Raw genomic sequence first — 27,019 nt, forward strand, 5'->3', positions numbered from 1 at the left:
ACATGTGATGTGCGATGGGAGTTGCGCCTGATCTTGGGTCCAACTCATTCTTGGCCGTGTGAATACGGCCGTAGCCTTATAATTGCCGTAAAGCTGATTTCAGATGAGTGTATGGAAACACGTCCGTGATACGGATCCGTTGTACGGCCGATGCTGATCGGTATTGGCCCAATAGAATACATTAGTAATATGGAGGCAAAAAGTAGGTCACGCTAAGTTTTCAAAAAAACGGATGTATACACAACGGTGTGAAAAGATATAGATTTACATCAGCTCCATACTGCAGCCCCCAAAATACGGACCAAATAGGGAGCTGAAATATACCTGTCTGAGACCAGCCCAAGGCCGCCTGTCCATGGGCGAAGCAGAAAATGATTATCATTCATTTTCGCTTCTTCGAACAATAATTGTTTGGTGTAACAGCCATGAGACGCAATCACCCGCCCGAGTAGTCATTGTAATGCTGAGCCCGCTCCCTCCTACAGTCCCGGATTGTCTCTCCCCGCACAGCACAGAAGAGGTTACCAAAAACTTCCCTCCCTCCTGGCAGCGGTAGAGTTAACTCCCTGAAGGAAACCATAAGCCTGGGCGGCAGGTGGCGCTGCGCCCCAGCAAGAGCCGGCCGTTCCCTTGTGACCACCAGGTGGCGCCTGCGCGCCTCATTCGACTTGGAGCTGCCGAAGAGCGAACAACTCGAGCCGCCCGTGAGCCGCCGCCAGCCCGCTTGTTATTTGTGTCGTGAGGCCGTATATCCGTGCGGCGGGCTGAGACCTCCGCGGGCTGCCGCCTGAGCGCCGCCCGGAGCCCGTGCAGTTGGGGAGAGCAGGAGGCGGCGGGACGAGGCCCTCCCCCGGGAGGCGCGCTGTGTGGGAGACGAGGTAAGTTGTAAAATGGCGGCGGCGTGTGTGGAAGTTTTCTCGGCGCGGCCTTGTTGTGAGCGGCGGAGTTGCGCGGGCGGGATTTTCCGGCCGGTGGAGGCGCTGTGGCCGGGCCTGGGCGGGGAGAGCGGCGGGGAGGACGCGGCCTTTCTCCTCACGGCTTTCCCGCTGTCCGGGGACGGAGGCAGCAGTCGTCATCCGCGGCCCCAGGCCTCTGCCGCCGCGCCGTATCCCTCCGCCGGCCGCTGCACCCGTGTTTTGGCGCCAGGAGCCGCAGCGCCCCCCGCTGGAGTCGGTGACTTGTGGACTTGCTATTGGTGGTGGCGCTCCTCGGTGACCTCTGTGTTGTGGGGACATATTGGGGACAACATTGGAGCCGCAACACCTTTTAACTTTTTTAAAATTTAACTCTATGGAGCCAAATGGGTTAAAATGAGAAAATTTTAATGGGATCGTCCTGTTGGGGGCGCCGCCAGCCCCCCCACTGTGTGACAATAGAAGTCAGGTGATCGCCGCCTGCCAATCAGAGGCCGCAGCCTCAATGCTCAACAAACTTCTGGGCTGTGAGCAGCTGATTGGCAGGCGGAGGTCACCTGACCAACGCTGTTAAAGGGAGCGCTCCGTTTGTGAGAGCCTAGCAGCTCTCCACTTACAGGGGCCGGACGGATCGCCAGGCGGGAGGACAATACCGCGTTTATTTAGGCAATTTAACCCATTTGGTTTTATATTTTAAGTTTTAACCAGACGCCCCCTTTTTTTTTTTTTAAAGGGTTTATCAGATTTTATTTAATTTTTTAAAACTTCATGAGGATTAGAGTAAAAAACAAAAAAAGATTTTATATATTTTTTTTCCCTCCCCAAGTGTCCGGCACGAACTGTGATGTCCGCGTGCCGCTGATTGGTCATGTAGTAATTGGCGTATGGGGATCATGTGCTGTGCATGTACATGTGACCGCCGAGGTAGCGGATTGGCGGTTGCTGTCGTGACCGCCGAGGTAGCGGATTGGCGGTTGCTGTCATGTGACCGCCGAGGTAGCGGATTGGCGGTTGCTGTCATGTGACCGCCGAGGTAGCGGATTGGCGGTTGCTGTCATGTGACCGCCGAGGTAGCGGATTGGCGGTTGCTGTCATGTGACCGCCGAGGTAGCGGATTGGCGGTTGCTGTCATGTGACCGCCGAGGTAGCGGATTGGCGGTTGCTGTCATGTGACCGCCGAGGTAGCGGATTGGCGGTTGCTGTCATGTGACCGCCGAGGTAGCGGATTGGCGGTTGCTGGCATGTGACCGCTGAGGTAGCGGATTGGCCGCCGCTGCAGAGGTGTGGAAGTGACATTTGAAGGCAAGAAGTCGTTTGTTTTACCTTCTTATCTGCCCTCTCTGAAGTCTTATAAATGCCTCAGCCCTTATTGTGGGGGAGGGGCTGTATGTTTACCTGCGCCCCCCTTCCTGTGTAATGGAGAAGTCCGAACATGTGACCTGTTTCAGACGGCTGTATGGAGGAGCCCTGCGGTCCAGTAAGGCAGGTTACTTGGACCATGTGCTGAAGTCCTCCGCCGGGAGTATAATCCCCCTCCCCTCCCCCGACACTTAGAGTTTCTGGTCCTGCTTGGAGGTGATGGATCTCTGTAAAGAATAAGACGTGTAGCAGCAGGTGTGCGGCATCACCCGGTCAGCGCAGTGTGTAGTGCCCCCCCCGCCCTATTTGGGTGTAGTGCCCCCCCCGCCCTATTTGGGTGTAGTGCCCCCCCGCCCTATTTGGGTGTAGTGCCCCCCGCCCTCACATGATGGAACGGCTCCGCGAAGTGTCGGACTCTTCTGCTGATGGATTCTTCTGCCTCTGCATAAGTCAGATCCTCTCAGAAGCTGCGGCGTTGGTCTGTGGTCACATGGAGGGGTGATGTGCCCGGTGTACCCTGCGGCAGCTGTTGGGCCTCCGCTGGGACTTGTAGTGTACATTAATAAATCTTGAGTGGTAGCCGGGTCGCTGAGATGACAAGTAGACAATGGTACGTGCGTCCGGGGGGGCCGGCGTCGGCCGTGCGTCCGGGGGGGGGCGGTGTCGGCCGTGTGTCCGGGGGGCCGGCGTCGGCCCGTATCTGCTCCTTGTTACTACTTTATGACTGTTGTATCAGTTAGGAGTACAATGCAGATATTAGAAGCATCAGCGATTGTTGCCATAAGAGGCTCCGTCCGTCCATCTCCATGTGTGACAGAATACGTCCCCCAGCGGGCGGGCTGCACTTACTGCTCACTGCTCGGCCACATCTGCTGGACTGGAACTTTTTTTTTTTTTTTCTTGAAGACCAAATCTTGGTTCTGACAAAAACAGCTCCATTTCACTGTGAAGTCGGCCTCCTAACGTGTTCTAATATCAACCTTTATATAGCGCCAACCTATTCCATGGCGCCCCAGAAGCCGCCTCCTGCCACACCTCGCAGTTTAGGGTTCCTCCCCAGCTCTGCCTTTTGTTATGGGATGAATCAATAGGCTGATAAATGTTAGTGGTGTTCCATATAAAGCGCAGTCACATGACTGGTATGTACACGGCCCGCACATACACCTCCCTGTCATTACTGCTGAATGTAGGTTAGCAGATGAAATATTGTTTTTTCCATTCAGTTAGCATTACTTGCAGCTGACTGATGTTGTCAAAGGGAGGGGGGAGATCGGGCAACCTAACTGCGTCACACCATCACCAGGGCCTTCAGGGAGGGTCTGTTGTGTTTGCTGCCACCCTCCTCTTGTGTTGCTTCCCATTGGCTGGCCGTGTTGGGGGGTGCGGCTACAAGTTTGTCCCTCTTACACTTACAGGCTCCCTCGGCTCTGGGAAGCTTTTGCATATTTCCTCGCTGAGGAGAAGAAAGCTTTCTAGAAGGAGCACCGTGCATGCGAAGCGATGACCCTGCTACATGACTACGGGGATCTATCTATCTATCTATCTATCTATCTATCTATCTATCTATCTATCTATCTATCTATCTATCTATCTATCTATCTATCTATCTATCTATCTATCTATCTATCTATCTATCTATCTATCTATCTATCTATCTATCTATCTATCTATCTTCAGCATGCTGGGAGGAAGTGCAGAACATGTAATTGTAGGTCACAGGATCTTCTGACTCGTCTGACTTGTTCTCTACCATCCCGACCTGTACTGCTCCGGTGGCTCCGTAGACGATTGTCTCTGCGCCGTCGTCATCGCGGAGACCGAGAACAGGATCCAGATATAAACAAATGGGTCAATTTAAAATATTTGACACGATCGGTTTTGCTTTTGAGAAGCGATGGGCATAAAAGTCGGCATTGATTTTGTCTTGTCTAAGTGTCTGTTTGCGCCTTAAATTATACTTCATTGTTGTTTTCTGTCCACGCTGCTTTTTTTTATACGCAGACAATATTTTTTTGTCACCGGCAGTTGATATGTTTGTACATCTTCTTGGCCATAAAATAGTTTTTTGTGGAAAACTCTTTCTCGGCTCGTCTTTAAAAAAAAAAAAAAAAGAGCAGAAAATCCATATGGCCGCTTGTCAGCAGTGTTTGCGACAATGCTTGTCCGAATCACACACTGTTGGATAGTAGGGGCTCGCCAGTCTTGTTCTAATGGAAGTAGGTCGTTGGTGTGTTTTTTAAATTTTTTATTTTTTTTCTTGTCTGTATAAAATCCAAGATTTTTTTTTTTCTAATCCTGTTCCGCCTCTTTGTTTTGTTTGAGCTAGTCAGCGTATGCCTGTTTAAGTCACAGCCGCTTCTAAAGGGCGTTGTTTCCCGAAGCCAAGTTATAAGTAAATGTGGGGGTGTCGGAATGCAGGGACCCCTGTCAAATGGGGGAATGGCGTTCTGGAGTGTTTCAGATTAGGTGGAGCGATGGTTGCACATGCGCACCGCTGTACCATTCTTTTTCGTTTGGACCGCCGGTGACGGACAAGTTGAAGCGCTCATCTCTATCTCCAGCGGTCCCATTGGAAAGAATGTGTGTCCCCAGCTGAAATTCTGAGGAAGGGGCGCAACAGCCCTAAACTACGTCTATTATATGCTGGATTAATTCTTAATAAAAACAGAGGAGTCTATCTTAAAATCCCGTCTCGTGCCTCTTTAAGAAAAGGAAAGGCGCCTACAACCACCTTTTTTCCTACATTTATTCCATGGATCTGTACGTCCTCTCAGGAGGTGGGATATATCGTGGACTGGCTGCACCCTCTCGGACTCCTAAAGAATCAACTAATCTCACTCCCATATATAGAATAACGGAGGAGAAAGACACAACCTCAGTGTTGATTGCAGCATGCACAGAGTTAATGTGGGAGCTCCCTCTGTGAAGCCATTGGCCATGAACTCTCAGAGAGCCGATGAATGTCATGGCAATCTGCAGGGACATGGCACGTTCCTGAGCATGAGAGCGGGCCGAGTTTCACTTGCCCGTGTGAAATTGGCATATAGTGGTATTCCGGGGATGGGTGTCTTTTCCAGTTTTCACTTGTCCACTGGGTAGGTGAAAATTAATGAGTGGGGTTCCAACTGCTGGGACCACCACAGATCCTGAGAACGGAGACTGCTGGATTACGGCTCCGACCGCTGTGACGTCACTACGAATGGAGCACTGGCATGAGCGGGGCTGCTCTTTTCTTTTTGATGGGGCTAATGGCAGTAGCGGAGTTCAAAGCCCTTTTAACATAGTCCTGACAAAATTTGCTCTTTTGTACATATAGCTCAAACTGTGTTTCTCCATTGCTGCAGACTACAAATATGTGGTCTGTCCCTGCAGTCACATGTCGGGGTTCTTCTATACGGAACGCTTCAACGATAATCGTTCCTGTTCTTTCACGCAGGAGAGATCAGTGCTGAGTGCTATTTGGGCCCATTGCTGGATTCTCAGCCACACATGCCAGTGCTGCTGTATAATGTCCTCCATGCTGCTGTTACCCATGAGGGTATGCTACGGAGAGAGGGAGCCTCACTCTTCATATGTTGGTGATGAATGGGGGAAGAGCTATAGATGAGCTGCCGCCATACACTAAGGCCTCATGTCCACGGGGAAAATCAGGCCCGCTCCGGATTCTCCATGGAGAATCTGCAGTGGGTCCCTCCTGCCCCGCGGACATGAGGCATAAAAATAAGACTAAATGAGAATAAACTCACCTCCCATCCGCTCCGTTTCTTCTCTTCGCCGCGGCGTCCTCTTCTCTGCGTCGCGGCCGGATCTTCTTTCTTCGGCTCGGCGGATGCGCATGATGACGTCGGTGACGTGCCCCGCGCATGTGCCGTCCCGAAGAAAAAAGATCCGGCCGCGACGGAGAGAAGATGGCGCCGCGGCGAAGAGAAGAAACGGAGCGTATGAGTAAATCCCGATTTTTGTCTCCCACGGATCCGGACGGCTTCCATAGGCTTCAATAGAAGCCCGCGGGAGCCGTCCCCGCGGGAGACCCGCATGAAAATGGAGCATGGTCCAGATTTTTTCATGCTCCATTTTTTTTAAAATCCCTTTTATTGACCATCCGCGGGTATTTATCTACCCGCGGGTGGTCAATGCATCCCTATGGGGTGCGGATCCGCGGGCAGGAGAAGAGTTAAAATCCGCTGCGGATTTTAATTCTTCTTTTGCCCGTGGACATGAGCCCTAAGGCCATTTACACACAGCTGAGAGAGTCTTTTAAATGGGGTCATACACATGAGCGATTTTTATTTATTTTTTTCCTTTTATTCCCCTCACTCGTGCATCGTTCGTCGGTAGGTGCACACTTGCGATGTCTCCTATTGAAAGCAATGAATGGGAGACACTCTGCGATCTGCCGCCCTGGCTGACAATCATGGCAGAGGATTTCTACTTGCCCAGAGTGATTCAAGGCAGTTTTGAAACACACAAACTCAAAGAAGCTGATATTGCCCTTGGCAACGACCGTGACAGCGGATCTGGAAGCACAGAGGGGAGTCCGCCGTGGGAGCCTGACCGCGGCCCTGTGAGCGGACACATGCTAGTGCGCCGGGCAATATTACAGTGGGGCCGGCAGCGGAGAAGGGAGACCGCCGGGGACTGTGACATTGGGGCCGGGAGTGGAGATGGGAGAGCGCCAGAGAGGATGATAGTGACAAAGGAGCTGGGAGTGCAGCTTCGGTCAGAGTCACATTGGGTCCGGGAGCACAGCCAAAGCTGATGGCAAGGCTAGCGACGACACTGAGACGGGGGTCAGCAGCGCAGATGGCACACTCAAAAGGTACATTTTGTACCTTGTCATCACCGGAAGCTAGGGGTTTGACAGGGCTTGCATAGAGGAACGCCCCCTAGCTCCCGATTGGCTGAATTCTCTCCTCTGTCCTCCCTCGTGGCCACCCCACCGCCAGACTCCCCCCGGCTGTAGCGGCGAGATCAGCTAGGCGGTGGCTACACTGTCCTCCAACCTACTCTAGCGGCGGAATGCGGCCGCTGAAAGCTACTCCGCTCCCCAGCCGCCTCTCGGCAGCGGCGCCGGGGACAGCTACTGAAGGGCGAGAAGGCAGGGGACCGGAGTAGCCATCAGCGGCCACATCCCCTGAAAGTGCGGAGAGTGTGGGAAGGGCCTCATCTACTGCGCTGAGCGCTGCTACAGCATGGGGGCAGGACAGTGTTGCCCGCAGCGGTGTGGTCAGGAGGGAGGACGATAGTGTTGCCGACAGTAGGGCACCGATTTCTGTGTGCATGGCACTTTAAAACTGACAGGGCAGCGGGGACAGGCAAGGCAATTAGACTGTATTGATTTTTGCCTGGCATGGAGGCTTAGGGTTAGGGTTTGTTTTTGTGTTAGCCTTACATTATTAGCTCTACATGCTTCCATGTTACAGGGGCATGTAGATCTAATAATGTAAGCCTAACAGCAAAACTTACCTTAACGCCTCCTGTCCACAGGCGTTGCGATATCCCGTTGCGAATCTCAGCCGTGGGAGTCGCCGCCTAGGAGCAGGAGCCGGTAGACCGTTCTCCGCAGGTCAGCCTATCTTACAGGCTGACTGCGGAGAAACAGGGCAATTCGCAGCATGCTGCGAATTGCTGGCTACAAGCGAAGAATCACAATGATTCTCTGCTCGTGGACATGGGGCTGGCACTTTCCATAGCAACGCTATGGAAAGCTTCAGCCGTCGTGATTCGCTGGCGGTTTACCACCGGCGAAATCACTGCCATGGGCAGGGGGCCTAAGCCTGCAGCCCAGCCAAAAATTAGTACAGACACTGCTAGGACCTTCAACAATTCAGCCAATTGGGAACTAGGGGAATGACCTGGGCGTTTCTCTATGCAAGCCCTGTTAAACCCCTAGCTTCCGGTGGTGACAAGGTACAACAGTACCGGCACAAACACGAACAGCAGCGGGTTCGGCACTGAAGACTGACAGCAGCAGGGCAGACGGGAGCGAAGACACAGCAGCGAAGCCAATCAGCACCTGGGAGCCGATACGCTTAGAGCAGTTCAGCCAATCAGCACCTGTGGGCGTCATCTGCCCATCCCCTGCATGTCAAACTGGCCAACCCGTGTCTCCACCCCTAGTTCCGGTGGAGACATAATGCACCAGTAGCTGGAAGTTCTAGCCTTTATAGTCTTGTCGTGCCGAGTGTATAAAACAACGATGCATTACTTAAGCTATTGGCCAAGGAAGGTTGACAACAGCCACCGTGGCCTCAGATGATGGCCAAGGTTTAGCTGCTGGCAATCAGCTAATATTTGGCCATACATCTTGCAGTTATACTCCCTCTTGTTATTGCTACTCTAAGGGCTCCTTTCCACTGGCCATAGCTATATCGCTGCGAGAAAATCACAATGTTAAAATCTTATTGCAATTTTTGCGTTGCGAGAATCTGTTTTGCCATTGCACTGTATGGGCAACAGAAAAATGCAAAACGCTGAAACAATCTTCCTGTTGCGATTTTTAATCCTCGCATCGCAGCTTGCCCTTAAACATTGCTAGTGGAAAGGTTGTCATAGAACAACAGGTGTGGGTCTTTCTTGCGAGAGCTCGCACTCTCCCATCGCACTGAAAACGTGCGATTACCTCGCCAGTGGAAAGGAGCCCTAACATTGAGGACAGGTAGAAAGGGAGCATGACTGCAGGATTAGACTATACAGTTGGTAACCATGCAGACACACGAGAGATGGATTATATGATGGCAGCTTTGTCCGTAGTTTCAATGGGGAAAATTGGCTTCCACCTCATTGTTTTTTTGTTTCTTTTTTTGTCTTTTTATTTTTTTGCCTTCCTCTGGATCAATATTGGGAAGTAATAGGCTGAACTGCATGAACATATGTCTTTTTTTTTTTTAAAGCTTTGCATACTATGTTAATATGTTCACTGCTTCCATGTATTCATATATTTCAAGGGGTTTTCCAGCTCTTAAAAATTGATGACCTATCTGGAGGATGGGCCAACTGTAGGTGCAAGCACAGTCATGACTGACTCCTGGGGTGTCGTCACATTGTGACTAAAGATGAGCGAACGTACTCGTTTCGAGTAATTACTCGATCGAGCACCGCGATTTTCGAGTACTTCTGTACTCGGGTGAAAAGATTCGGCGGGGGGAGGCGTGGCGGAGCGGGGGTAGCAGCGGGGAACGGGGGAGCCCTCTCTCTCCCCACTCACCCACGGCGCCCCCCCCCCCAATCTTTTCGCCCGTGTAGGGAAGTACTTGAAAATCGCGGCGCTCGTGCGAAAAAGGGGCGTGGCCAAGTAGGTTCACTCTAATTGTGACGTTTGCTTTGGCAGACTGTTTTTGTGGGGTGGTTTGCCATTGCCTTTCCCAGTCCACACTGACTCCTGGATTGGGGAAATACCTCCCTGGACTGCAGGGAACCTGACGTAAGTTAGTGTATGATGCTCATACCTGGTAACAGGTTCCCTTAACCTGTTCCAATCTAATTTTGGAAGCGGGGTTTCCTAAAAGGCTTTCTTTTTTGGCTGTTACACAACGGTGCCATCTGCTGGCTAAAGCCAGTGTGTGTACGCCAGAGAGGCTCTGTCAGTGGAGTAATGGCAATAGATGGTAAAAATACCCTGTCGGACATCTTCTGACATTGGAGCTGTCCAAGCTTCAATTAGAATGTAGGAAGACGTCACCATAGCATGCTAATTTATACTGCAGATTTTCATCGTGAAATTTGCATTAAAATCTGCACCAAAGCATGCCAATAGTTGCATTTAACATGTGGATTTTGCCACAAATCTGCAAGAAAACCCCTACGATGGATTTTCTGTTGTGTAAATTCTGCAATGTATGAACATCCCCTTGAAATGGACATACATAGTCAGTAACTGTTGGATGATTGAATTTTGCTTCTTCCAACCTCCTCAGCAGATGCACGCTCAAGTCAGTCAAAATCTGCATTAATTGCTGCAGGTATTAATGGATAAATAGCAAAATCTGCAAATTCTAAAATAAAAAAATACAGTTTAAAATGAAAAATAAATACACTCCGCTCGCCCCTTTTGGTGCTCCTGCGGTAATGCATCTCTGGTCCCCTGATGGCCGACATACTGCTTGGATGACAGCTCATCCCATAGGACTGTTGCAGCGGTCACATGGGGGGATGAGACTTGATCACAGATGCCAAGTATATGGAGGCCATCGGGGGACCAGAGCTGCGTTGCTATGAGGGCGTCGGACGAGGTGAGTGTAGGGATTTTTTACCTGGACTGTTTTTACCTGAATGAAAACCCTCAGGCAAATCTGCACCAAAATTCGCACAATTGGGTGCAATGGAAAATTTCCGAAGCAATTCCGCGACATCCTTAGTGGGCCTTCACACTTGCGACCAAATCGCGCAATTCTTGTTGCAGAGAGAGTGAAAATGCAGAATTGTGAAACCAATGATTTTCAAAGGTTTCATTCCCATTTGCGATGTTTTCACTGATGCGATGTTGCGAGAAAAAAAAAATGGCGCAGGTCCTATCTTTCTGCGATTTGCATTTTTTTTTACCTCCCAGGTTTCCTTATGGAGCCTCCTTTTTATCGCAACGCACAAACTTGTGATTTTTGTGCAATGCATTTTTAACATTAGAAAGTGCTATTGACTTTTGCGCTAAAAAATTGCGCGAGAATCACAAGCGGCAGCGATGTTTTTTGCAAGAAGAGCAGCAATGACGCTCAAAAATTGCAGGAACAAAGACGCGATTTTCCCACGGCAAAACCGTGATTGCCAGTGTGAAGGAGCCCTTAGTGTTTGTCGTCTACTGCAGGCAACAGTAGGGAGGATTACTATGCAACCAAATGGAATTGTTGGGTTTTTTCGATTTACTATAGTGCTCTATAAAAACGTATTAGCAAAGGTCATCGGTATAAGATCAGTGTGGGGGGGTTGTCTCTCGGCAGTCGATCAGCTGCATAAGGGGTCACAGAACTCGGGCATGTGCTGCAATCTATTGCTTATGTTTATCAGTCGCATGGCCTTTAGCTCAGTCTAATTTAAGTAAATGAGATTGACCTGCAATACCAGAAACCGCCACTACACAGTGCATGGCACTATGCCTGGTATACATCGTTAATGCCGCAACGTGCGTCTAAGAGCTGTGATCCCTTCAAATGGCTCATCGACTAGAGTGTTGGTAGTTGAACCCCCAACTAATCTATCGTCAGTATAACAGTCTTGGAAAACCCCTTTAACAGGAGCTTACCCTCAGTCAATCTGAAACAGAGTTGATTGAAACAAACTGAATTTCCTCAGCAGATATGACGGATGTTTCATCACGTTCTGCTGGGTTTTGCACATAATACCGCTGTTTACTCTTCCCAGTAAACTGGATTCTGGGTACATTTTCTTAGTAGTAACTCTAAAGAAGGGGTATCGAACTTAACTTTCACTAAGGGCAACATCAGCATTATGGTTGCCTTCAAAGGGCCGTTTGTGAGACTATTTATTTTAAAGTATATATTTAAAAGGGGGAGGGGAGAACAGACGGACCAGAGCAAGATTCTAGACCTGAAAAATTGGGGCACTGGTCCCCAATACAGACACTTCACTCTAAACTGCCAGGTAGTCAGAGAAAAGGATGCATTATGGGAGCAGAATCTGGTGAAAGGTTCCCAAAAAAATTCCTTAGGGCAGAGTCCTTACTCACTGGGGTAATTAACAGTATAACACAACCTCCTCTCTGATCTGTGCAGCAGACTCACAGGGTACGGACAGGCAGGCTGGAACATACTGTCCTCTGCAGGATGCTAGAGAGGACCAGCCAGGATGTACGAGCCGCCTCACCGCTGAGCCCCGGCAAGCAGCGCTGCAGGATGGGCTCAGCGGGGAAAGCAGGCAGGAGTGCACACCAAAGGCTCCAGGGGCTGCAGTAACAGCCGCAGCGCTCAGTCCGCATACACCCGACTCTGTAGTGTAGGACCGAGGTGGCTGCATAATCCCCATACCCAGTGGCAAGCAGCAAATGAGTCCATGGTGTGCCAGAAGGTCTTCCTCTGGCCACTTCGATCTAGAAGAGGATCTCCTGCTTTAACACCTGGTGGGCCATATAGAAGTTGACGCAGTCGGACGCATTTGGTCTGCGGGCCTTGAGTTTCACACGTGCTCTAAATGAATTTAGCTTTCAAAATTGACATGCATAGAGAGGTTGTATCACAATTACTGATCACTTATCATTACTGATCAGTGGGGGTCTTACCACTGTAATCCCGCCTATCTCAAGAATGGGACTCCTGTATCTCATTCTGCCTGTCATTGCAGGTGTTGCTCCTCCCCCGCAGTGATGTCAGCATGAAGGGAATGATGGCCGAGCGTACACAGTCAGCACTCTTCATTTCAATGCGGCTGACGGAAATACCATTGTAATGAGAAGTATAGGGAATATGGGACCCCCGTTCTTGAGATTGGCAGGGGTCTCGGCTGTGAGACCCTCGTCAATCAGCAATTTATTCCCTGGTCTGTGGGTAGGGAGTAACTTGCAATTGTGGTACAACCCCCTTTAAATTAACCCCCCCCCTTTTTTCTTTTCTTTGATTTGTTTTTTTCCCCCCTTCTCGGTCACTCGGTAAAAATTATCAACGAAAAAAAAAATCTTATTGCAGTTTTCATATTGGCCACTTGAGCAATCCCAACAAGCTGTTACTTCCTGTGTTGTCTGTAAACTCTGTTTAAATGCACTTCATCACCAATTGCAATGATAGTGTGTTTAAAAACCTTGTCGACCGCGTTTGCAAATGCTGTTCGAAATCGCTGTAAAATGCTGCATTTAAACAGAAGCCTGTGTGAGAGCAGCCCTAAGGCTCTTTTACACGCAATGATTATTGCTTAGAATTCGTTTAAACGAGCAAAAATGAGCAATAATTGTTCAGTGTAAAAGAGAAACTAGCGCTCACTTGTTGTTAGCGGTTGCTCAAGCTGACTTTCTGTCGGCTTAAGGCCTCATGTCAACGGGCAAAATAGGATTTTAAATTCGCAGCGGATCACCCGCATGCGGATCCGCACCCCATAGGGATGCATTGACCACCCGCGGGTAGATAAATACCTGCAGATGGTCAATAAAAGGGAATTTAAAAAAAAAAAGGAGCATGAAAAAAAAGTGACATGCTCCATTTTCGTGCGGGTCTCCCGCAGGCTTCTATTGAAGCCTATGGAAGCCGTCCGGATCTGCGGGAGACCTAAAATAAGAATAACTTACCCGCAGCAGACCGGGCAGTTCTTCTCCTCTTCCCGCAGCGGACCGGGCAGTTCTTCTCTTCTTCACAGCCGGATCTTCTTTCTTCGGCCGGGCAGATGCGCATGGCACGGCACGCAGCCGGCGTGCCGAGCACATCCACTGGCCGAAGAAAGAAGATCCGGCCGTGAAGAAGAGAAGATCTGTCCGGTCCGCTGCGGGTAAGTTAATTCTTATTTTCAGCCCTCATGTCCGCGGGGCAGGAGGGACCCGCTACGGATTCTCCATGCAGAATCCGTAGCGGGCCTGATTTCCCCCGTGGACATGAGGCCTAAGGCCTCTTGTCCACTGCAAACGCGGATTCTGCATGGGGAATCCCGCACAGAATTCATCCGTGCCAGTAACCCTTCATACCTGTCCGTGTCTTCTTTCTTCTGTATCGCGGAGGTGTTCGGACGTGCCGGCCGACTTGCATGCGCAGTACAGATTTATTTATTCATTTTTTAAAATCTCCTGCTCTTCTTGTGAAATCTGTCCAATTGCGGACGGACTCCGGTACGGATGGCTTCCATTGACTTCAATAGAAGCTGTCTGTGCGGGAACTGCAGTAAAATGGAGCATGCTGCGATTTTTCATCTGCGAGTTTAAACTGCAATTGGCTTCCGCTCGCGTGCATGAAGAATCTTTTTGCCATAGCATTCTATGGAGGGTTATTGCTACGAAACCCAGAGGTGGACGCCCGCTCCGGACTCCACAGACAAAACCCGCCCGTGTGCATAAGGCCTAAACAACCTTGTTAGCACTCGCTGGCTCGCCGGCTTCTGGTACTGTGTGACAGCTCCCCACACAGCGCTTCCTATGGGAAGTGAGAAGCCTGCAAACCGCCGGCAGGACTTGCAGTTTGAAGGCAATGCACTAGCGGTGACATCAGCACTTGCGCAGTAGCTGAAATGACTGTTGACTAGAGATGAGCGAATATACTCGTTTCGAGTAATTACTCGATCAAGCACCGCGATTTTCGAGTACTTCCGTACTCGGGTGAAAAGATTCGGGGGGGCGCTGGGAGGTGTGGCGGAGCGGGGTAGCAGTGGGGAACAGGGGGGAGCCGTCTCTCTCTCCCTCCCTCCCCTCCCCCCCCCCCCACTCCCCGCTGCAACCCCCCACTCACCCACGGCGCCCCCCGAATTTTTTTCGCCCGAGTACGGAAGTACTCGAAAATCGCGGTACTCGGGCGAAAAAGGGGCGTGGCCGAGTAGGCTCGCTCATCTCTACTGTTGACCCATGTAAAAGGGTTTGTATATTCCCTTTGTTTACTTCTGTCATGGTCACTTTACTATACTCCTTTGCGGATTTATGCGCTTTGTTTTTGTTGCCTAATTAATGGTGTTGTGTGAGTATTTCTTGTATCCACATTATATTTGATACACTTGGATTTGAGGATGTGGTGAGCAGTTGGTGAGGGGATGATATCAATCTTGTGTTGCCGTTTTTTGATTTTACTGGATGTCTTTGTTATGCATATGTGTTTAATACATTTTTATATACATTTTTTATTATTGTAAACAGTTTCTATCATAGCTCCCCCCCCCCTTTTTTTTTTTTTGTTAAAAATATATTAAACGCATGATTGATGAACGTACATGACATGAATAGCAGGTAAAACCAAAATGGATATTGTCCCCAAACATGAATGCAAAAAGCAGCCACTCGGCTTATCCTCACATTCAAGTGTATGAAATATACTACAGTTACAGAAACTTTCACACAATCAAATACGTAAAGAGGGGATTTGATGCACATGACTGGCCCTAAATACATAAATATGCTGCAGCTTATGAAGATAACATGCCTTAGAGGGGTTGTCCGAATTAAGGAAACCCCCGTCACTGGGTTCCCCATGCGTTAAAATAACAAATCGATAGTTACCTTTCCTCGCTTGTATCTCTGCTCTCCCTGCGTTGTCACTTTACAAGCTGCAGTCAGCCTGACCCTGTCTACAAACACCTGCAGCAGCCAATGACCGCGCTCAGCGATCATGGCTGAGCACTGTCATTGGCTGCTACGGCAGTTTTACCAGACGTCGCAGCAGCCTGTAAACAAAGATGGCGAAGACTGGAGCCAGCAGAAACGGAGAGAGGGGAGTATACACATCCAACGCTCCCCTCTGTAATAGTTAATATATGTCTACTGTTCTCTAGTATACACATCCAACGCTCCCCCCTCTGTAATAGCCTATATATGTCTACTGTGCTCTAGTATACATGTCCAACGCTCCCCTCTCTGTAATAGCCTATATATGTCTACTGTGCTCTAGTATACATGTCCAACGCTCCCCTCTCTGTAATAGTCTGTCTACTGTGCTCTAGTATACACGTCCAACGCTCCCCTCTCTGTAATAGTCTATATATGTCTATTGTGCTCTAGTATACATGTCCAACGCTCCCCTCTCTGTAATCGTCTAAATATGTCTACTGTGCTCTAGTATATATGTCCAACGCTCCCCTCTCTGTAATAGTCTGTCTACTGTGCTCTAGTATACATGTCCAACGTTCCCCTCTCTGTAATCGTCTATATATCTACTGTGCTCTAGTATACATGTCCAATGCTCCCCCTTGCAGTATATTAAGCACACCTGGTGCCTCACCTCCCTTCGAGGTATAATAATTGCATTTGAAGCATCCTTCCCCACCAGTGTATAATGATCGCACCTGGAGTGCCATCCCTCGTGGTATAATAATCATCATACCTGGAATTTTCTATCCTTGCAGTATGATATTCACACCTGAAGTGTACCCCCTCATGTTATAATTGCACTTTAATTGCAAATTAAAGAGCCATTCTGGCAAAAACACGCATTTTCATGATGCATCAGCACAGAATCACATGAGCAGCCAGAGTCTGTACCATTTCTGCCTGCAGAGAGGATAGTGTGACTATGGCTACTCTATGTATTCACCTAAGTAAATTACAGACCCCAGATATACATTCAGAAAGCTGAACTATCCTCTCCATTATAACTGGCAGGAGCCTCTAATCATCACCAGTAACTGTGACCCACCTAAGGAGAAGGACTCCTGGAGGTTTTAGATAGGAAGTTGTAAATAAACAAGATAATAGCTGATTTATACATGCTGGGTGGCTGGTTAGTAACTCGCTAAGGATGCCCTGTGTAGCCATGTCTGGTCCCCTATATATTAGGAAAAGTACTAAGGGTGCACTGTGTAGCCATGTCTGGGTCCCCTATATAGTAGGACAAGTACTAAGTGTGCACTGTGTAGTCATGTCTGGGTCTCCTGTATATTAGGACAAGTACTAAAGGTGCACTGTGTAGCCATGTCTGGGTCCCTTATATATTAGGGCAAGTACTAAGGGTGTCCTGTGTAGCCATGTCTGGGTCCCCTATATAGTAGGACAAGTACTAAGGGTGCATTGTGTAGCCATGTCTGGGTCCCCTATATATTACGACAAGTACTAAGGGTGCACTGTGTAGTCATGTCTGGGTCCCCTATATAGTAGGACAAGTACTAAGGGTGCATTGTATAGCCATGTCTGGGTCCCCTATATAGTAGGACAAGTACTAAGGGTGTGCTGTGTAGTCATGTCTGGGTCCCCTATATAGTAGGACAAGTACTACGTGTGCACTGTGTAGTCATGTCTGGGTCTCCTATATATTAGGACAAGTACTAAGGGTGCACTGTGTAGTCATGTCTGGGTCCCCTATATATTAGGACAAGTACTAAGGGTGTCCTGTGTAGCCATGTCTGAGTCCCCTATATATTACGACACGTACTAAGGGTGTCCTGTGTAGCCATGTCTGGGTCCCCTATATAGTAGGACAAGTACTAAGGGTGCACTGTGTAGTCATGTCTGGGTCCCCTATATAGTAGGACAAGTACTAAGGGTGCGCTGTGTAGTCATGTCTGGGTCCCCTATATATTAGGACAAGTACTAAGGGTGCACTGTGTAGTCATGTCTGGGTCCCCTATATATTAGGACAAGTACTAAGGGTGCACTGTGTAGTCATGTCTGGGTCCCCTATATAGTAGGACAAGTACTAAGGGTGCGCTGTGTAGTCATGTCTGGGTCCCCTATATATTAGGACAAGTACTAAGGGTGCACTGTGTAGTCATGTCTGGGTCCCCTATATAGTAGGACAAGTACTAAGGGTGCGCTGTGTAGTCATGTCTGGGTCCCCTATATATTAGGACAAGTACTAAGGGTGCGCTGTGTAGCCATGTCTGGGTCTCCTATATAGTAGGACAAGTACTAAGGGTGCACTGTGTAGCCATGTCTGGGTCCCCTATATATTAGGACAAGTACTAAGGGTGCACTGTGTAGCCATGTCTGGGTCTCCTATATAGTAGGACAAGTACTAAGGGTGCACTGTGTAGTCATGTCTGGGTCCCCTATATAGTAGGACAAGTACTAAGGGTGCACTGTGTAGCCATGTCTGGGTCCCCTATATATTAGGACAAGTACTAAGGGTGCACTGTGTAGCCATGTCTGGGTCCTCTATATATTAGGACAAGTACTAAAGGTGCACTGTGTAGCCATGTCTGGGTCCTCTATATATTAGGACAAGTACTAAGGGTGCATTGTGTAGCCATGTCTGGGTCCCCTATATATTAGGACAAGGACTAAGGCCACCAGGAAGAACTGGTGGAGTCAAGATTTGACAGGGGGTGACGCCCCCTGTAGCTGATTGGCCATTTCCCTCCCCGCCACAGTATATTCCCGCTGCCGCTCCCTCTGCGGCCGAAGCAGCCGGGGCCACTGTGACTAGCATAGACGCTGCTGTGCCCTGCTCCCGCTCAGGGGCCGCTGTGACTGCCGTACCCGCTGCTGTGGTCTGTTCCTGCTCACGCAGCACGGCCACAGTGCTGTAGAGGTGCCGCTCCACCTGCGGCCACAGCGTCTGGGAGAGGTTGTAGTGTGGTTGACGCTGTTGTCCCCGGGTCCCACTCCTGCAGCACTTGGATATATGCACGGAGCTTCCGCTCCCACAGCGGGGCCAAGCAGGCAGCAGCGCTGTGATAGGTGTCCCCCACAGACGTGCAGCACTCTATGCTTCCTCTTCATGTCCCCCTGCGGCCAAAGCAGGCGGCAGTTCTGTGAGTGGTTCGCACTCCTCCAGCAGCATGGGTCCCTATTCGGCTCCCCCGCAATTATCCTTGGTTCCCCGACTCGTAGCGACTTGCAGGACCTTAGCTTCTTGAGCCTATCCGGAGCTAGGTTTGTGACAGGGGTGTTACTCCTGTCAAACCCCTAGCTTCTGGTGGCGTCAAGAAACCCTAATGCTGGCTGCCTGTCCACGGGCGATAGTTCATTGCGTTACCTGTGGCGATAATCTGGCTGCAGGTAATGCAGTGAACGCTTTCCATAGACTTACTATGGAAAGCGCAGCCCCGACATCCACGAGCAGAGAACCATAGCAATTCTCCGCTCGCAGGATTCAGATCGCGGAATGCTGTGATTCTCCGCAGTGAGCCAGATAGGCTCACCGCAGAGACCTGACAGCCCCCCAACCCCGGCGATATTCTGTCACGACCGTGGACAGGGGGCCTAAGGGTGCACTGTGTACCCTTGCAGCTCTTGGAAATAGTTCAGTATGGCAATATGGCCCTCAAGACCAGAAAGCGTTGTGCGCCCCTGGTGTAGAGAAAGGAAGACTGCTGCAAAGTATCCATGTGCAAATTTAGCTTAGAAATAGGTACAGTCTTTATCCATCTCAGTATACTAGTGATATGAATGAAGCCGGTGTCTCATTTCAGGTTTCCTTTTTGAGTGAGAAATAAAACTGTGCTGATAGCTGGAATAAGCACAGTCATAAAGTGGATAAATCTGGGAACGTGTTCTCCACAATGACAGGTTTTACTGTACGGTATACCAGTGATTAAAGGAGTTCTATTAGTGTCTTGTATCCATAACAACTATATGATTGGGAGCTTTTACAAAGTTTAGAACATTTATGGCATCACAGATTTCCCTGACTTCAACTGGTAACACTCCTATACTATCTGAAGTTGACTATTCCAAATATGAAGTCAGAGATGATGTATCAGGTCAAAATGGAAATATAACCCCTACCCTGAAAATAAGCCCTAGCTGCAGGAACAAAAATAATACATTACCTAGAAGCACTGTCAGCTCCGGCCCGTCTTCTGCCCGGTTCCCGACACTGGTCTTCAGCATCTCTTTTGGCCAGGGATTAGAAAATCCTCACCTCCAGCCATTTATTGGTTGTGATTGATTCATCCAGCGCTGGCTCTGATTGGCTGAGCCGCGTCCCTCAGCCAATCGGCGGCAGCGCTTCCTGGAGGAAGGGATTTTCCACTTCACAGCCAGAAGAGATGCTGAAGACAACTGCCAGAGACTGAGGAGAAGACGGGCCAGAGCTGACAGCGCTCCTTAGGCTTCCTGCCCATGGCCGTTTCTGACTCCGCCAGCGGAATTTCGCAGCAGAACCTGACACGGCGCCCCTCAAAGACCCTATACTGACCTCTCCAGATCCGCCGTGCGAGTCCTGTCTGGCGAGCATGCATAGTTAAGCGCACGACACGTAATCGCGTGATACTTCTGAAGTGCTTACAATGGAAGCCGGCAAATAGAACATGCCGCTATTTCTTTCACGCTGCAGAATTCCGCGGTAGAATTTTGCAGCGTAAACATTGCAACACAAAAAGCTATTGGGTTAATATTGGGTGCGTATTGTGAAAGGTTTTTTGACTCCCAATGTTGCATGCTACAAAGTATTGCAAATGTGAAGGAACCCATAGGAAAGCATGGGCTTCACATACATGCGATTTGTAGCACTGTCGCAACACGATAATTTTGCTCGACTTTCTTGCCCGTGTGAACGAGGCCTAATGAGCAGCCTGTTTATCACAGACAAGATCAGCCGTTTCTGGGAAAGCTGGAGCCGGCTAGAATACACAAATGTGATGATTGACTTCATCACATAGAAATCTACAAAGATCAAATATTATCATGCGGCCAGCAAATGTGATGTAGACCCGTGTAATGTAATACCCTGTTTCCCTGAAAATAAGACATAGCATGATTTTCCAGAATTTTTGAGGATGCAAAAGGATTTTTCAGACTTTTTGAGGATGCTTGAAATATAAGCCCCACTCCAAAATTAAGCCCTGCTAACAGTTAATTAAAAAAAGTCAATTTAAATAGTGTCCAGGAAGCTATGCATGTAAAAAAGTTAAACCTTTTTGAACAAAAATTAATATAAGACACTGTCTTATTTACGAGGAAACACGGTATCGGCTAATAACGGATAAAGTCAAGTCCCTCTTCATTACACCGATTCAAAGCCAAACTCAGTGGGGATGGGATATGCTTCTAATCTGCCGGATTCACCTTTTGGTTCTTATGGTCTTTTTAATGTTTGCTATTGCTTGCTCCCTGGATATATCCTCTAACACATGGTGTGTGCTTTATATTTCTGTCTAGTCTAATGAGACGAATGAAAGTGGAAATGTAAAATATAAATCTGCTCATGTGAATAAGCCCTTCAGAGCATTCGGCAGTTCATCTGTTAATGATAAACCTACGGAGTACCAAATTAGCCGTTGTCAGGGAGATGGTGTGCGGAATAAGTTTGATTTCAACTTGATGCCATTGCTTTTATTAAAATAAGATTCTGTTCACATGTCTTTAGAGCTATAGGGCCGGATCTGGACGGATGAGTGTCGGGCGTTTCGGTCATCCCAGCGGTGGTCGCTCCTGAGCTTTTCTAGTAAACGGGGTCTAGTTCCTTGATAAGCCTGTTTATACGGACCGATCCTCATTCAATCTTTATGCCTTCAGAAACTAAATGGCGAACGATGTATCATTCATTGTTCAGTCGCTTCCAGCATTTACACTGAATGATTATTGCCCTGATTCTGCGATCTAGCTAGAATCTCATCAATTTCCACTCCGCCTCTATGACCGCCAATGTATGGAGCGGGATCCAATTGCGATTTCCCCTCCATGCAAGCATTTGTTCGGACTATGAACAGCAGCACTTATGAACAGCTTCCTGGAACAGAACCTGTTTGTAAGTAGGGGACTGTCTGTAGTGAGTTAGTACTATGGGGAAATTTACTAAGCCCAACATTTCAGATTCCAGGCTTCGTAGGATTTCCCCGTGCTTAAGGCCCTCTGTCCACGGGCGTTGCAAAGTCAGATCTCTGCCGCAGGAGCCGTCGCCCGGGAGCAGGAGCTGCACACGAATCTCCGCCGGTCAGCCTAATCTGATAGATAGGCTGACCGCGGAGAATCGGGGCAATTCGCAGCATGCTGCGAATTGCACGCCACGAGCGGAGAATAGCAATGATTCTCCGCTCGTGGACATGGGGCCGGCGCTTTCCATAGCAAGTCTCTTGTGTTCAGCACATCAAAAAGCTCTGTGCACGTTCACAGAAATGTCTACTAGGTTTAAAAAAAAAAATAAAAAAAAAATAATAAAAAAAAAAGCACATTGTCAGATTTGCTCTTTTTAAAAATTTATTTTTGGTCACCCCCGTCTCGAAGAAAATGATATAAAGCTATCAAAAGTCGTATGTTCTACCAAAATGATACCAGTAGAAACTACAGGACGTCCTGCAAAAAAAAAAAAAGGCCTCCCACAGCTATATAGACTGAAAAAAAAACAAAAAACGTTATGGCTGTCAGAAGTTGACGACAGAAAAAATTTTTTTAAACAGATTTAATTTTTTAAAAGTAGTACCTCAAAAAAACAAAACATAAATGTTGTACTGAGCCAACAATATAAGTTGGCGCTGTACGAATAAAGATTATTATATTATATTGTACAATAAATAGCACCATTGAAAAATAAAACTCCTCCTGCAAAAAAACCTCAGACAGCTATGTTAATGGGTAACTAAAAGTTATGTGTTTTTTGTTTTTTTTAAGTGGGCAGGTAAAAACAAAAAAAAAAGCGGGGGCTGTGCCCTTAAGGGGGTTAAGCTCCTACAACTTGCAAGAACAGGTGTAAAAGCCAGCCGCCAAAACTTAGAGTGTAACTGGTATTTCCAAAAACCGTTTGACATGGCATAGGAACTTGTTAAAAGTTTGGATCAGCGGTGTCTGGTTGCCGAGTCCCCCATGGAGAACAAAGCAGTAGTTCTCATCTGAACGTGGTCTCTGCTTACTGGACACAGAAGAGGCTACCAGATGCTTCTAACTATTGTTATTGGAAAAGCTTAAAGTAGCCACACTTTCAACTAACTTTTGACATGTCATAGAGGACTGTCAGAAGTATTGATCAGTTGGGGGTCCCTCTGTTGTTCCTCCTCTGCTATCTTCACTTGTTTTCGGCTCCTTGCAGCAGCTGAAGACGGCCGGCGTAGAGGACTTTAGAAAACACAATTTTTTTTAATTAATAGATCTAAGGGAGGATGGGCTGAGCGTAATGCTGCTGGTCTTTTATTGCAGGCAAAGCAGTGAGGGAATGCTCCTTCTACAGCCAGGTTTTTGACAACTGACAAAGGGGGGAGTAGGCGTGAATGATCTCTTCTCACTAATATAGGAGAATTCAAAGCAGATCAGGACATCAATGGAGACATTTTTTTTCTCTTTAATTTGTGTACATTTTCTGCAATAACTCGTCTTCTATATGACCTCCGTTTGCTGCTCCCCTACAGCTTCGCGCACAAGGCTGCGCTGATGTTTATTATGTGCTGGCAGTTTCCTGTAGTAGTCTACAGACGCAGCATTATGTCCTCCGGTGCAGATGTTCTATATTAGCATCTACGGTTATAGAAGTGTAAAACTGAACGGAATGCTTCAGACCCCGTATCTTTGTGGTGTCTTTTTTTTTACTACTTTTTTTTTAAGTTAAATATTTATTTAAAGGGAATATGTCACGGTTTTCACATAGCTCGATGTTGGGGAGCTTAGTTGTACAAGACCTCATTCACATCTGTTCAGAGCCTCCATCAGAGTCTGTTAACTTACCAGAAAATGAGGGTGGCACACAAGTTTTTTTTTTTTTTTTTGCAAAAAAGAACTATAACAGAGACCTGGTGGACCCAGTTATAGTTAAAAGGCCGTGTCTGGCACCATTTGTGCCCGAGATTATCTGGGTCCAGTACCGCTGTTAATATTAATATTCTTGTTCTGCGCCTGGAGCAGAATGCAACGCCAATGTGAACAAGCTATTAGGGCCCATTTAGGTAGGCGTATTTTCGGTCCTTGTGCTGTGTATTGCACAGACCCATTATAGCTAACGAGGCTGTTCAGAGGAATGTTTGTGTTTTTTTTTTTTGTTTTGTTTTTTTTTTTGCACATGGGCTGATAACAGCGTTGTCTGCTGTACTTTATGTACGCACGGGTTGTGCACAAAAAACACACACCGAAGCTGCCAGCCATTGAAAGGGCCAATTAACTTAATGATTTTAAGATGTGTTCTTTCCATGCGCAAATGCACAGGAGAATAGAGCGTGCTATGTATTTGTATTTTTTTTTTTTTGCTCGGTCGAATTGCAACGCCAAATACGTGCATGTGAACGAACGCACTGAAATCAATGGGCTTTATTTTCTGTGTATTGTGGCCTCAGATTTTCCATCTCCAAATACATCCGTGTGACACAGGCTTTAGGCCGCCTTCACACGGGTGTCAAATCACACGCGATTTGTGCATTGAGATACGCAAATATGAAGCCCACTCTCTTGAATGGGGTCATACACATGAGCGATGTATGACCCATAGTAATGGGTTTCCTTGGAGTTTCATTGCGCTAGCATTACAGCTGTTAAGCTCCGCCCACATCTACCTTGGAGGCGTCATTCCAAAATCTTGTACCAAATAATGCAGAATGTTGCGCTGGCTTGTCTTGGAAGCCACAGGGTGGCATGATGGAGGCCTGTTAGCCATCAGTATCTTGGCTCTTATTACAGAAGCGAACAATTGAAATAATGCAAGTCTGACCGAGGGCCAAGTGCAGTCTGACCGCCAGTCTAATGATCCCTATGATATTGTCTGTAACAGATTTTAAGGTGGTTTAACACCAAACTTATATAAAATAAAAAGCTGCATTTTTAGTGGTCATTATTTCATGTGTTTTTTGTTTGTTTCCCCCCCCCCCCCGTATTTTTGTTGAGCCAAAGGTAGGGCCAGCAGGGAAGAATCTTTCTTGTATATTTCCCATTCCCTTTGACTCCACTTCTGGCTTTTGCTCTAAAAACTGTGTGCGAAGCTCCTTCAAGACGCCCATAGGGATACATGGGTGTCCGCAAATGCATTAAAGCATGCAAATTTGATTTGCAGACTTTTTAGTCCGGGAAACAAATTGCAGCATGGTCAATATTGCTGTGGATCCTTCAATGAAGTCAAGCAACTGGGACTGCGGATGGGCCGCGGATTCACAGGAAAGCAGGAGCTTTAAAAAAAGAAAGTGTGGCGCATCGGCTTGCCAGCCTACACACATCCACAGTGCGAAAAAAAAAAAAAAAAAGCCGCGGGCAGGGTGGGATTCCTCTGCGGGCTCCCTCAGGCGCAGTCCAACCCGCCCCTGGATGTTCAGCCTTATCTGCTTGGTAGAAGGTAAAACCAATGACAGCAAATATAGATGAAATAATCCTGAAATACTACTGACATTGCAACCTCATGTCCTCTGTAATATGGCCGTGTGACAATACGCTCACCTGAAACTTTCCATTACCAATAGTTTGTATTCTTCAATAGCACCTGGCAAACTTTTATCTATACAAAAATCTATGTACAGGGTGGGCCGTGGAAAAGTAGGCCAGCACCGCACTAAAAGCTAGCTAAAAGAAAGTAAGAGCTCCTGTCCACGGGCAATCTTGCATTGCGTTACTCTGTCAGATAGGCTCACCGCAGAGAACTGTCAGTTCTCTCCTCTGCTCCCCAGCGGCGGAATATCGCTAGCGATATTCCGCCTCGACCTTGGACAGAGGGCCTTAGTCTTTGTCCCTGGCAACCAATCACAGTGCATCTTTCATTTCTTACATTGCGCTTACGACGGGGTGGAGGTAAGTATAAGGCTGGGCTGGCACGACTGCATGCGTAAAACCCTGCATGAGTCACACAGGGTTGTACCGCCATGGAGCTGGCGGTGAGCCGGCCTATCGCTGCATATGACTGCATATCTCACGCATGCTGTCATGTGTAGCCTTCCTGCTTTTATTTCTTTTCAAATGTATTTCCCGTGCTATAGCTTTGCAATGGCAGCATTCATTATGCACCCATAGAGAACACTAGGCTCTCTCGTGTGTAATATGTGGCAACATAGAACATACTGCGTTCTTCTTTTGTGTGGTACACAATGCATATGTGAGTGAAATGGCGTAAGGCAATGTATTTGATTGCCCGCACATTACTACGTATCACCTGCCCGTAACATGCTGAAATCGTGTGAGTCCGGGCTAACCCCTCCTCGGACTCAGCTGGTCACCTGTTGTCAGCCATAAGCTATGTGGGCTTTGTCAGTCTATTTAACCAAACCTGAAATTATAGGATGTCTGTGTTACAATAGAGGAACTTGGTAGCTAATGAAGTCCTGTGTTCTGTGCAGTGTTGGCACTGGTTCCAGCAGGGTTGTAGAAACGCTGCCTGTGACTGGGCTGCAGCCGTACCAGGTCTGTGACACGGAGGACCATGATTATGGCTTCTTGTTAGGGAGTTATGTAAAACTCCTGCAACTGTTACTAAACAAAATCAGAAAGTGCTCTCTACTCTAACCATGACACTCGGATGGGCCCCACAGAAGTCGTGTGCCATTCTACTCAGCGATGGGAACCATGATGCCAGGAATACAGCATATAAGTGGTTGTAGACAGAGATGGGAGGATGGCTGTAGCATCTGCACTGGGTGGCTGGTGGATAATGGATCAGTACTCTCTGGTTCTTGCCTTCTAACATTCTCAGGCACCTTTCATCTTTTTTCCCCTTTTTTTTAAAAATGATTTGCATAACCTCTAACAAGGAGCGTCATGTCACCCTGCCAATGGGGCTGGGGGTTGGCGTGTGTGTTAGTCTACAGCTAGGACTGGCACAGATGTGCCACCAGCAGGTTGATAATTTTAGATGATAGGCTAACGCTTTTTTAAAAGGACTTTATGTAAAGGTTTTTTTTTTTTTTTGCATAAATTCTGTACCACTTTAGCGTTCCATTAACTTCTATGGGAATTCAGTGTTCCTACAGAGTGGATATTTCCCAAGTTTGGATTTGCAATCTGCTCCATGTGGCTAATTCTCATGCACATCCGTTGCAGAAATCCAATGTGGCTAATTCTCAAACTTTTCCATTGCAGACAAGGTCTATGGGAATGTATTGTTAGAAAATTGTTTAAATCAAATTTTTTTTTTTTTTTTAACATTTTTAAAGCTATTTTTATTTTTCATATTTTACTATGTTGAATAAATTATTGAAATGTGAGTCCTCAAAGAACTTCCTGTAATGCAGTGATCACTTTCGACAATCCTCCTACCATCACAGGCAGGGTAACAGATGACACCTCCTATTAGAAAGCATAGATAACACAGGGTCTAGGGGACAGACTCAAAATCCTCCTGTAGAAGACAATG

At 47.8% G+C, this 27,019-nt stretch overlaps 1 protein-coding gene across 2 annotated transcripts in view; it reads left to right on the top strand.

The window, feature by feature from the left end:
- Positions 1–656: 656 nt before the first annotated feature.
- Positions 657–27,019, top strand: part of STAG2 (STAG2 cohesin complex component) — a 92,025-nt gene continuing 65,662 nt past the window's right edge. For both annotated transcript variants that reach the window (XM_066581695.1, XM_066581696.1), the window contains exon 1: positions 657–878. The gene's annotated coding sequence lies outside the window, so the exon portion shown is untranslated. The remainder of the gene's footprint in view (positions 879–27,019) is intronic.

The sequence above is a fragment of the Eleutherodactylus coqui genome, chromosome 10 (assembly GCF_035609145.1).
Source record: "Eleutherodactylus coqui strain aEleCoq1 chromosome 10, aEleCoq1.hap1, whole genome shotgun sequence".
Classification (NCBI taxonomy): Eukaryota; Metazoa; Chordata; class Amphibia; order Anura; family Eleutherodactylidae; genus Eleutherodactylus; species Eleutherodactylus coqui.